Here is a 13,928-nt window from a genome sequence, read left to right on the forward strand (position 1 = left end):
AAACCAACATTTGTTATTGAAGTAGAAGTCCTGGGAGTGCATTCTGACGAAGACAGCAAAGGTAATAACATTTTTCTAATAGTAAATCTGACTTTGATGAGTGCTAAACTTGCTGGGTGTCTAAATAGCTAGCCCTGTGATGCCAGGCTATCTACTGAGAATATTGCAAAATGTGCTTTCACCGAAAAGCTATTTTAAAATCGGACATATCGAGTGCATAGAGGAGTTCTGTATCTATAATTCTTAAAATAATTGTTATGCTTTTTGTGAACGTTTATCGTGAGTAATTTAGTAAATTCACCGGCAGTGTTCGGTGGGAATGCTAGTCACATGCTAGTCACATGTGTCATGACGTTGGCCTCTTTTGGTACAGGGAGGACAGTTGACCCCTCCCTTTTGCACCACCACCCAACCTACCACCCCCCCCAATCCACCCTGTGTGTAAAGGGTTGTAAAAACTCTAAAATTCCAGGAGAGTCTCTGGCCACATGGCCCATAGAGAGACACAGGAAATTCTTCCAACTCATAGAATTGGAGAGCCAAGCGACATTTTGGGTTCTGGAGAAGGTATGGAAGATTGGTGAAGAATCCAGCTACGAACTGATCCGCTTGGTACAATTTCGTGATACTCAGAAGAGGCAATATAGCCATATTACCATAAAACTGTTTATATAATAGCATCATAATGGTTGTATAGAATGTATTAATAAGGATAAAGCTTTTGTAAGACATTGAGATGCTATGTACTGATGTAATGTGATAGAATTGTATTTCTGTAACCAAATCTAACTCAGTCATAGGCACGCCCCAAGGGACCCATACAGGACCAGGCGTCATTTGACAAGCCTGTTCTATGGGCACTATAAAACACCCCCTGATTTACATTTCTTCAGACCAGGCCTACACTCTATGGCCAGAGGTTTGACCATCCAAGTACTCTACTGAAAGTGAACTATACCACGTGGTTAACTTTTAGACTATCGAGACCGACAGAATAAGAACAAGTCTTTGATATTAATTATTAGTCTGCAGCTAAGTAAATTATATCATCGAACGCGAAGACCAACGAAACAACTATTCTATGACGACATTAATGAATGTCGCTCTGAAAGATCCATTCTAACCGAGAGAGAGAGAGAGAGAGAGAGAGAGAGAGAGAGACGCGGACAAAACTCCCCAACAGAACAGAACTCTCGAACAAGGATCACGACGACACATGAGCGTAAATATATATTGATTGCAATTGTTCCCAAATGAGTGAGCCTTCAATTGTCAATTGTTAATATTAATGAACTCTGTGTAACTTCTCAGCAGACCGTTTATGACCCATTGTTCAACAGGCTGACCTGCCTGTTTAGCCCACAAGGGCACATTCCTCTACCAATCCTTTGTGACGATAATTACTGTTTGTATGTTTTTCTGTTAATTACTTAGTGTAGTAAATAAATGATTTTAAGACAATTGATGTATGGATGATTTTAGTAAAGACTGGGTTCGTGCAGATACAACAATTTACGACGTTTGGAATGAGACTGGACTAGAGGTAAAATACACCATTTAAACCAGAAGATAATCGGCCTATACTATAATAGAATATAATATTATAGTACAGGAAAGTTATATTAGGAAAATTATAGCATTGTAATCTGAATATTCTCCTTGGTGCCCCGATCTCCTAGTTAATTACAATTAAACGATTAATCAGTTTAATCGCGTGATAATAATTACAGGGAGCTAATTGATAAACATATCTTCAGTGTAATGGTACCCCAAAGACACGACATATTGGTGCCCCCGTGTGAGGACTCAAACTAAAACGCACGTTGGGCCATTTTGATAATACATATTGGAGCCCCCGTGCGAGGAATCTAAGATAGAATTGGGCTTTGCTGTGAAATTCTATATATTAATTGTGCAAACAGAATTGTACAAACAGCCTGCTATGTAAACAAAGTGATTGTGCATTTTCCATTGAGAGAAGCTATTTAGAGTAGCTCCGGTCTTATGTCGATAGCAGTGAGGGATAAATTCCAGATTTAGTCCGTTAGGCCAAACGGTACTATTTCTGTCGGTCAATATTAACTTCTAGAGTAAGGTTAGAAAATAGAAGTTAACTGTCCGGTAACCGAGCCGAATAATTTGCCTACCGCACTAAGACAGTGTGGGCAGACCGTATGCGTATTTTGTATTTAAGTACCGTGTCGCTCCGGTCAGCATAAAAGACAGCAGAATATGCTGAATGGGGTTAAGGTGAGACGTCACTAGAAAACCCACCCTTTCCATAAGTGAAAGGATCCTATTTTGGTGCTTGGAAGGATACTCCTGAACCAAGTAGCAATAGCTTAGCATTACGGGTAAGCTAACAGAGAGGGAACATTTTACCCTCCACCGTAACACGTTTAAAATTTCTCCGCTAGCGCGACGGAAGTCCGACCTTCGTACTTCCGTTTAATTTCAGCATTCTGCACCCTGGTGGTGAAGAATTGCCAGTACATCTCTAGGGGAAATTCAAACGTGGAGCACGTCTCATTCAATTTAACTAACAAGTGAAATTGCCAGATTTACCTTTTCAAGTGGATCTTTCAAATAAGATCCAAAATTGATTGGGCGTCTACAATGAGACATGATTAACTTTTTCCAAACTTAACTTAGATGAAGCAATCCTCTCAGGTAATTCAAAGTTAATTCCCAGATAGCCTATACAGGTTTGATATATCATAAATAGATTAATCAGTAAAATCTGCTTTAGCAAAGCACATTCACCAAACCCATTACTGACGGGAGTGAATCCCATGTGGCTCAGCCCCAGGGAGGAGCGTACCCTAGTGGTGAAGGGTCCCAACATTTGACCTACGGTTTACACTTATGATATCCAATCAATGGAGATTGTATGGATTATCGTCTCATTCAATTTAATAAGTTAAATTGTCGAACATACCTTTCTAGGTTCTTCCAATTAAATGAGACAACTTAAACTTTGCATATTAACCTGGATGAAGCAACCTCTCAGGTAATTCAAGTTTAATACCCAGATAGCCTACCCAGGTAGGACTAATCATTGGCATTGATTAATTCAATTTGCTTTTGCAAATTCATTCACATCCAACTTCCACAGTACTGTACAGTACTGATGGTTCATTAACGTCTATAAATAGATTAAAATCGTCTTTGCAGTTTTCCACATTCCAAAACCAAATTTTGGAAAATTAGGAAAAACATTTTCTTCCTTTCAAATGTTCTAATAATGTGCAAGCTATCAGAGGGGGTGGTTCCCACTCGCCCGCTAATTAGTGAACCTCCACCCGTAAATGGATTGATCTCTGACCTCAGCAGCGATAACAACCCTAATTATGCCATTAGTGGAAAAGCAGACAACAATGTTTTCCAAAATCAACCATCGGGCGCAGGCCTCGTAAAGGTTCTCTCCAGTCTAGCTCTGATGTCTTGCCATCCGAGATTGCCATCTGTCCAATACCGCAGTGCACAGCTGAAGCACGAGCAGGTAACGGTAGACATAAAGGGACAGGTGGAGAGAACCGGGAAACCAATGACAAATGCAGAAAAGGGAAAAAATTCTGCTAGCTATGGAACTGCGTTCGAAAACTGAACAATTAAATGTAATTGCAAAAACGTATGACGATGAACAAGCACAAGCTCTTCAACAAAATATTTTTCTACAGGAACAACTCGATTTAGCCAAAACTAAATACGATGATGTCCATGCCAAACTAGATAAATCTGAAGAGTTATCTACAAACAGGAGCGCTCAACTTGACAACATGCATGCTGTTTTGTTGAATGTTATTCAAAATAACACGGTGCTCCTCAAAGCGCAGCAAACGAAAGACGATCAGTTAATGAACACAATGACAAAGTTGGATGATAAATCAGCAGAACTTATTGAAGTCGCTGACCAAATGAATGAAGAGAGAATTCAGGTGATGAGGATGGAAATCTTGATTTCTAAGCAAGCAGAGGAAATCTCATCACTGAATCTCTCGCTCCGTACTCAAGACCTCTATCTGCAAACCATGACAGATAAGTTTGAGACCGAAAGGAGCAGGTGTGACACTCACGTGTCCAAAACCAGTACTCTAAGCGCTCAAGTGGACTCTGCAATGCAGCAGAATTCCACCCTTAGGTACCATCTGGAGGAAATCCAGAATGGTCACGCTCTACAGCGCGACTTCCCATCCAAGCAACAGGAGTGAAGACAATAGGTTTCAGACCTTGCCTCCCTCATGTGTCCCTCAGTCTTCTCCTCTTGGCCCTTCGGCACTGAGTAATATGGCGCCTCTTGGCCAACAACAACAAGGCTTGGCTTCCTCGCTTGGCCTTTCGGCCCCAATTTCTCCACAGGATGAAGCCAACCCTCTCCGCCCACTTGGCGCAGAATACCTTGACAAACTCGTCAAGAATTTCCCCACCTTTGACCCCGTTCCAGGTCAGCCAGACGATACTGAGACGTTCCTAGCTGACATAGAGGACGCGTTGGGTGGCTACCCGAATGCTACGGGTTCTGACAGGGTTTACCTGTTGAAGCGAACGTCGAATAGACACGTGACGAGGTTCATTCGTCTACAACAGCAACACGTGCTAAATGACTATGCTAAACTTGCCACAGCTTTGAAATTAGAATTCAATGGTTCTGCGACTCGCAAACACGATAGCTCACTGGCTAACACCGTCAAACAAGCTCGGAACGAACACCCACAAGCTTACTATCATAGGCTTCGTTCAGCTTACTTTGGCCTACTCACTGAAACAGGAATGGAAGAGCTGTTACCATGCAAACAAATGTTTCTGTCAAACATGTATCCCACCTTCATTACCTACTTGGGCCCTGCAGCCCACGTTGGCTTGCCTATCTTACAACTCAGAGAGCTTGCAAGCACAGCTTTTGAGGCATCAAAAGTTCACAACGCTACGAGCCCTGACCACTCAGTTTTGAAGTTTAACCAGGAGCACTCACTCCAGTTAGAGGGTGCATTATCAGGTATTGGAGCGTCGAGAGATGACGCACAACAACAGTTTCTACCACGAAACCATGATTCCAATAACCTCCGCGGTCGAAATAACTGTAAAGTACGTAGCCATCAACATGACTACCGCTACAATCGACCCGTTCGCTACGTTCCTGCACCCAACCCACAAAAAGTGTCAGAGCACAAGGGTAACAAAGGGTTGAAGGACGATCAAAACGTAGACCAATGTTCTCCAGAAGTCCCACTACGGGAAGAACATAAGCGAGAACAATTTGAGAAAAGGGTACAAGATAAGTCACAAGGACTAGACGGGGAATTACCGGACACCAGGTCCGCAGGAATTAACACCCATAGCATGGACGTTAAAGTTCAAATTTCTCCCGCTCTCATTCAAGACCCTATCCAGGGCCCGCTTGATCAAGAAACAAGCCCCCGGGCTCTGTCTATAGACTCTGATACAAAAGTTGCGAAGAAAAAGGTCAAACGCTTCGTTAAAGCCAAGCCCACTCAAAATCGGAAAAGTCAATCTGCTTCCATCTTGAACAGACATGGCACATCACGTCGTTGCGAACGACCACTCCACTTTGTGGGGAATATGTCCACTAACCACGAATCTAAACGGCCATACCTGGAAACAGTCCTGGAGGACTGCTTAGCTTGTCATGCGCTAATTGATTCGGGTGCGACAATATCACTCATCTCTCAAACATTGTTTGATGATCTCAAAAGGGCTTTGAAACCAACTAAACGTTGGTTAAAAGTGGAACGATGCGACACTAAACTTCGAGGGGTCACTCAGACTACCTCGCCTCTCACATTGAGAGTCATGCTGAAACTACACTTCCAGGACGTATCGCTCGTTCACCCTGTGTATGTTACCAGCCTCGAAACTGTAACCCTGCTACTTGGAGCAGACTTGATGGATCGGTTACTCCCATTGATGGATTGGAAAACCAACCAGGTATGGTCACAGGCCACAGTGCCTTCTCCACTGACCACACCGTCTCCCCCTAACGCTAGCTGCAACGCAGTCCTTCACGAGGGGTATCTGTCGAAAGCACCCCTTGAAGAAAAGACGTTTAGAAACCTCTTGGTATCAAATCCGATCCATGGAGATAGTACGATATCTCGACACATTCCATCAGCCAACCTGATTGACCATTCTTTTCATGATTTCGAACCAGCTGTCTCTGTGAATAAGCAACTTCCCTCCTCCTTGCAGTCATGTAATACGGTAGTTGAGATGAACTTTTCTTTCCCTTTGGACACTTCCGCAAACACTGCGGCCGTCCCAGCAAGAAAAACATTGATGCGCAGAGTATACTCTGCTTCCGATGATACACCTTCCGCTTTGTTGGGGACTGTCACCCCTTACAATGACACTAATGGCGTCAGTCCAGCAACTGACCCGATGACTCCCACTTGTGAAACACTTTGCGATATCACAGACCGATATCCTCGTCTCAGTTCGCAGGTAATGAAGAGGTTGCCACACGCGGACGCGGTGGTGACTGACATGCCTCGACAGCCACTGAGCGTTTTGAAGCACAAACACCAGGAGATTTGGTTGAAAGGTTACAGGCACTCTCATAAAAACGCGGCCGCTGACAACTCGTACATAGGGTCCGACCTTTTCATTTGCGCATCGGACACCAACACCACCCGCTGGTGGGGGGGTCCCGAGGCACAAAGGGGGGGAATAGTAGCCCAGACCCATGATGAGCCTCATCGAGGCCGGTGGGGGGGTTAAGACTATGGACAACACCGTACGAGGCCGCCAGAGCATAAATCAAATCTAGTTGTAAACTCTCCTATGAGAACAGTGAGGAGCAGACAGGCCCCTAGATGGGGATTATTTTAGAAGACATCTAAGATAGTACTGAGGTGTACCACACTGGTCGTAAAGGAAGTCCAGTGGACTTGTCCACCTCCAAAACAAATGGCAACAATAATCATTCTTTGCCATGCGTAGGTTCAACTACAATACAACTAGTAAAATGCTCCAATCATGTGTTCCGGTAGATAATATTTCAGAATAAATCGGTAGGATAACTGGTCCCCTTGAGTACCAGTACCAATACTAGCAACAGTCAGTCCAGCTACAATCAGTAAGAAGGTTAGAGACTTAACCAATCAAATTACCATTGACAACAGCGACATAGGAGTCACTCAGAGTGCAACACGTGGAGGGGAATCTCCAGTGCACACTTCCAATGGTTAACACACATGTCACTAATAAATAGGACCCTCCATTCAGGAGTAAAATTATTAGAAGTCATGAACCATGATCACACCACGTATGACTGGTCCAATACTTAAAGAGTACTTCCGTCGTGAGGTTAGCTCCTCCGTGGATAACATAGCTATGAAATAGACTTCATACCTATCGCCACTACAATAGTGGAAGACAGTGACTTGTAGAAAAACTACTACAGACTCCCTTGACACCAATTCTGACTGACCTCCAGGCATTGACCTGAAAATTACCTGACTACACCAGACTCATTCTGAACAAGTTGTAATCTGCCCGGATACTTGGTTTTCTTCCCTTGACATGCGCGCTTGTGTAAGCATAAACGCACATGCACAACGGAACATCCAATTAGGATTTATGCTAGGACCACTTAAGGGCCCAAGCAATATACCAGCCTTAGTAAAGTTGAACATTTACTTCTAGGCCTTTGACTCTACAGCACTCACCAGTTTTCTTCCCAGAAGTCCGTAGGTCATACCTGTAGACTGCCCAAAACTAGTGCATTACAGCTGTAGACTTATCATATAGTTATCAACTTAGGATAGCGCCTAAGCAACACACCAAGTAGGAAAACCCTAGATCTGGCATTAGAGACAATGCCATGATAATCATTTTGCCAGAACATTGGACGTATATAGAATACAGTCCAATTAGATGATTTTTTTTGTGTGAGAACTATATTTTGTATATTTTTGTTTTGTTTATGCTTTCATTCCTTTTCGGTTCAGTTCCTTTGACACTTAGGAAGTGATAGAGCCATAAACAAAGTCCCCATACAACCATCACTTAGTGCCACAACGCCGCTCATTGGGGAATGAATGTAATTATATATATTTCATGAGTGTGTGTGCGTTGTTAACATCTGCCTAAGTTACTGCCCAGATCTTCCAGTCTGGAAGACGGGTCCGGAACGGCGACCCCAAATCCGGACACCCACAGCCTATCCTTGTGGTGGCATGCCCGCTGTCAGAGAGACTACCAAGGTAAACCACCAGAGGGGGGGACCGCAACGGCGATCACCAACCAGGACATCCCCTGGCCCTTCCTGGGGTACTTTACAGCTTCCAGGGAACCTACCAAGGTACACCAATTGAGGAGACCGCAACGGCGATCACCAACCGGACATCAACTGCCCATCCTTGTGGTGGACGGCTCCGCTTTCAGAGAGCCTACCAAGTTCAACCACCAGAGAGGACTGCAACGATGATCTACCAATGGGACATCACGTGGTCATGATTTTATGTTGATTTGTAACTTGCAGGATAAACAAGATCCAAACCACCAGGGGGGGTATGTCATGACGTTGGCCTCTTTTGGTACAGGGAGGACAGTTGACCCCTCCCTTTTGCACCACCACCCAACCTACCCCCCCCCCCCCCAATCCACCCTGTGTGTAAAGGGTTGTAAAAACTCTAAAATTCCAGGAGAGTCTCTGGCCACATGGCCCATAGAGAGACACAGGAAATTCTTCCAACTCATAGAATTGGAGAGCCAAGCGACATTTTGTGTTCTGGAGAAGGTATGGAAGATTGGTGAATAATCCAGCTACGAACTGATCCGCTTGGTACAATTTTGTGATACTCAGAAGAGACAATATAGCCATATTACCATAAAACTGTTTATATAATAGCATCATAATGGTTGTATAGAATGTATTAATAAGGATAAAGCTTTTGTAAGACATTGAGATGCTATGTACTGATGTAATGTGATAGAATTGTATTTCTGTAACCAAATCTAACTCAGTCATAGGCACGCCCCCAGGGACCCATACAGGACCAGGCGTCATTTGACAAGCCTGTTCTATGGGCACTATAAAACACCCCCTGATTTACATTTCTTCAGACCAGGCCTACACTCTATGGCCAGAGGTTTGACCATCCAAGTACTCTACTGAAAGTGAACTATACCACATGGTTAACTTTTAGACTATTGAGAACGACAGAATAAGAACAAGTCTTTGATATTAATTATTAGTCTGCAGCTAAGTAAATTATATCATCGAACGCGAAGACCAACGAAACAACCATTCTATGACGACATTAATGAATGTCGCTCTGAAAGATCCATTCTAACCGAGAGAGAGAGAGAGAGAGAGAGAGAGAACGAGGACAAAACTCCCCAACAGAACAGAACTCTCGAACAAGGATCACGACGACACATGAGCGTAAATATATATTGATTGCAATTGTTCCCGAATGAGTGAGCCTTCAATTGTCAATTGTTAATATTAATGAACTCTGTGTAACTTCTCAGCAGACCGTTTATGACCCATTGTTCAACAGGCCGACCTGCCTGTTTAGCCCACAAGGGCACATTCCTCTACCAATCCTTTGTGACGATAATTACTGTTTGTATGTTTTTCTGTTAATTACTTAGTGTAGTAAATAAATGATTTTAAGACAATTGATGTATGGATGATTTTAGTAAAGACTGGGTTCGTGCAGATACAACAATTTACGACGTTTGGAATGAGACTGGACTAGAGGTAAAATACACCATTTAAACCAGAAGATAATCGGCCTATACTATAATAGAATATAATATTATAGTACAGGAATGTTATATTAGGAAAATTATAGCTTTGTAATCTGAATATTCTCCTTGGTGCCCCGATCTCCTAGTTACTTACAATTAAACGATTAATCAGTTTAATCGCGTGATAATAATTACAGGGAGCTAATTGATAAACATATCTTCAGTGTAATGGTACCCCAAAGACACGACACATGCTAATGTAAAAAGCTGGTTTTTGATATAAATATGAACTTGATTGAACAAAACATGCATGTATTGTATAACATAATGTCCTAGGGTTGTCATCTGATGAAGACCATCAAAGGTTAGTGCTACATTTAGCTGTGGTTTGGGTTTATGTGACATTATATGCTAGCTTGAAAAATGGGTGTCTGATTATTTCTGGCTGGGTACTCTGCTGACATAATCTACTGTTTTTCTTTCGTTGTAAAGCCTTTTTGAAATCGGACAGTGTGGTTAGATTAACGAGAGTCTTATCTTTAATTAAAATGGTGTACAATAGTCATATTTTTGAAAAATTGAAGGTTTTGCATTTCTAAGGTATTTGAATAACACGCCACGGGATTACACTGGCTGTTGAGTAGGTGGGACGCAAGCGTCCCACCTAGCCCATAGAGGTTAACATGGGATATAATAGTTATATGTTTGAGAAATTTTAATTATGAGATTTTTGTCGTTTTCAATTTGGCGCCCTGCTATTTCACTGGCTGTTGAATAGTGTGTCCCGCAGGTGGGACAGTCACGTCCCACATACCCATTAAACTCCGTTTTTCACAATTCTTTACATTTAATCCTGGTAAAAATTCCCTGTCTTAGGTCAGTTGGGGTCACCACTTTATTTTTAGAAGGTGATATGTCAGAACAATAGTAGAGAGAAGGATTTATTTCAGCTTGTATTTCTTCCATCACATTCCCAGTGGGTCAGAAGTTCACATACACTCAATTAGTATTTGGTAGCTTTGCCTTTAAATTGTTTAACTTGGGTCAAACGTTTCGGGTAGCCTTCCGCAAGCACAATAAATTGGGTGAATTTTGGCCCATTCCTCCTGACAGAGCTGGTGTAACAGAGTCAGGTTTGTAGGCCTCCTTGCTTGCACACGCTTTTTCAGTTCTGCCCACAAATTTTCTATAGGATTGAGGTCAGGACTTTGATGGCCACTCCAATACCTTGACTTTGTTGTCTTTAAGCCATTTTGCCACAACTTTAGAAGTATGCTTGGGGTCATTGTCCATTTGGAAGACCCATTTGCGACCAAGCTTTAACTTCCTGACTGATGTCTTGAGATGTTGCTTCAATATATCCACATAATTCTTCTCCCTCATGATGCCATCTATTTTGTGAAGTGCACCAGTCCCTCCTGCAGCAAAGCACCCCCACAACATGATGCTGCCACCCCCGTGCTTCACGGTTGGGATGGTGTTCTTCAGCTTGCAAGCCTCCCACTTTTTCCTCCAAACATAACGATGGTCATTATGGCCAAATGGTTCTATTTTTGTTTCATCAGACTAGAGGACATTTCTCCAAAAAGTACGATCTTTGTCCCCATGTGCAGTTGCAAACCGTAGTCTGGCTTTTTTATGACGATTTTGGAGCAGTGGCATCTTCCTTGCTGAGCTGCCTTTTAGGTTATGTCGATATAGGACTCATTTTAATGTGGATATAGATACTTTCGTACTTGTTTCCTCCAGCATCTTCACAAGGTCCTTTGCTGTTGTTTTGGGAATGATTTGCACTTTTCGCACCAAAGTACGTTCATCTCTAGGAGACAGAACGCGTCTTCTTCCTAAGCGGGATGACGGCTGTGTGGTCCCATGGTGTTTATACTTGCGTACTATTGTTTGTACAGATGAATATGGTACCTTCAGGCGTTTGGAACCAGACTTGTGGAGGTCTACAATTTTTCTTCCGGGGTCTTGGCTGTTTTCTTTAGATTTTCCCATGATGTCAAGCAAAGAGGCACTGAGTTTGAAGGTAGACCTTTAAATACATCCACAGGTACACCTCCAATTGACTGAAATGATGTCAATTAGCCTGTCAGAAGCTTCTAAAGCCATGACATCATTTTCTGGAATTTTCCAAGCTGTTTAAAGGCACAGTCAACTTAGTGTATGTAAACTTCTGACCCACTGGAATTGTGATACAGTGAATTATAAGTGAAATAATCTGTCTGTAAACAATTGTTGGAAAAAAAGGATTTGAGTCTTGCTCAAAGTAGATGTCCTAACCGATTGCCAAAAGTATAGTTTGTTAACAAGAAATTTGTGGAGTGGTTGAAAAACGAGTTTTAATGACTCCAACCTAAGTGTATGTAAACGTCCGACTTCCAACTGTACATATTACCTCGACTAACCTGTACCCCCTCACATTGACTCAGTACCGGTACCCCCTGTATATAGCCTCGGTATTGTTATTTTATTGTGTTACTTTTTATATTTCTTTTACTTGAGTTTATTTAGTAAATATTTTCTTAACTCTAATTCTTGAACTGCATTATTGGTTAAGGGCTTGTAAGTAAGCATTTCTAAGACAGCCAGAGCCAGCCATGCTCTGTAACCTGTTGTATTCGGCACATGTGACAAATAAAATTTGATTTGATTAAAACAGACTTAGCAACTAGAGAGATCAGTACTTTACTAGCTAAAATAAATAACATAGCGGGGGTCAAAAGGGTTAGACTAATAACACTCCAACAGCTTCCATTTAACACATCTGATTCTCACCCACTGAATTACAGTTCACAACTCCAAGCTACTGTATAGCAGATTACTTTACTGATAAGTAGAGGTGACTAAATCCGTTCAATTCACTCTGAGCAAAATTCACATTTTATGGTGTCTGGCTGTGTTTTTCATACTCAAACATACATTTTAAGATTCTGCTTTGCCTTTTGTAACACAGTTAACAGTGGTGTAAAGTACTTAAGTAAGAATACTTTAAATAACTACTTAAGTAGTTTTTGGGGTATCTGTACTTGACTATTTATATTTTTGACAACTTTTACTTTTACTTCACTACATTCCTAAAGAAAATTATGTACTTTTTACTCCATTCATTTTCCCTGAAATCCAAAAGTACTCGTTATATTTTGAATGCTTTGCAAGACAGAAAATGGTCCAATTCGCACACTTATCAAGAGAACATCCCTGGTCATCCCTACTGCTTCTGATCTGGTGGACTCACTAAACACAAATACTTTGTTTGTAAATTATGTCCGAGGGTTGGAGTGTGACCCTGGCTATCTGTGCATTCAAAAAATGTAATAATAATTGTGCTGTCTGGTTTGCTTAATATAAGGAATTTTAAATAATTCATACTTTTACTTTTGATACTTAAGTATATTTTAGCAACTACATTTAATTTTGATACTTACAGTAAGTATATTTAAAATCAAATACTTTGACTTTTACTCAAGTAGTTTTTTACTGGGTGACTTTCACTTTTACTTGAGTCATTTTCTATTAAGGTATCTTTACTTTTACTCAAGTATAATAATTGAGTACTTTTTCCACCACTGACAGTTACAGTATACCTTATACAATACAAAGTCACAGCATCCTTAATGGGAAAGGCCTCCTTTTATGGTGGCCTATATTTATTTAGCCCTAACAACCCCCAGTCTGCCCTGGATTCTGGGCTGGGATCTGGAATTAATAGGGGGTCCCAGGACAGAGCATGTCTGCTCCCTGAGCTGTGTGTCTGCCTGGCCCTCTCGTGTAATGGAGACTAGGAAGAAGCCATCCTGGGGGACAGGCTGCCTCTGGTACCAATCAGTGGAGCTGTGAAGCCTCCCATTGATGTCCTGTCCATGTAAGAGTAGACTCCAGCCCTATGGGTCTCCAAAAGGGGCCTTGGTGGACTGAACAGGCAGGCCAGGAATAAGGTTTCATAATACCCAATCTAAGACAGCCAGAGCCAGCCATGCTCTCACAAACATAGCCTAAACCATCAGCCTGGTGCCTGTTGAGAGACATTATGGCACACCAGCTTGGCCCCTTGATGAAATCTAACCTGGCTCGCAGTTGAGATTTCCACTGTTTGATAATAGTGGGAGGATTAGTGAAACCCACTCAATGATATCACAAGCATAGAATAGGTGATGCCAGATCTTGTTGGAATCAGCATGTCGTTTCTCTCAGCCTGTTCAGACAAG

The 13,928-nt window shown here is 42.1% G+C and overlaps 1 protein-coding gene across 1 annotated transcript in view; it reads left to right on the forward strand.

Moving 5' to 3' along the window:
- The window catches only part of LOC106579898 (angiopoietin-related protein 2), a 42,289-nt gene that overhangs the window by 12,295 nt on the left and 16,066 nt on the right, over nt 1-13,928 (forward strand). The window lies entirely within an intron of this gene.

The sequence above is a fragment of the Salmo salar genome, chromosome 20, assembly GCF_965601325.2.
Source record: "Salmo salar chromosome 20, fSalSal1, whole genome shotgun sequence".
Lineage (NCBI taxonomy): Eukaryota > Metazoa > Chordata > Actinopteri > Salmoniformes > Salmonidae > Salmo > Salmo salar.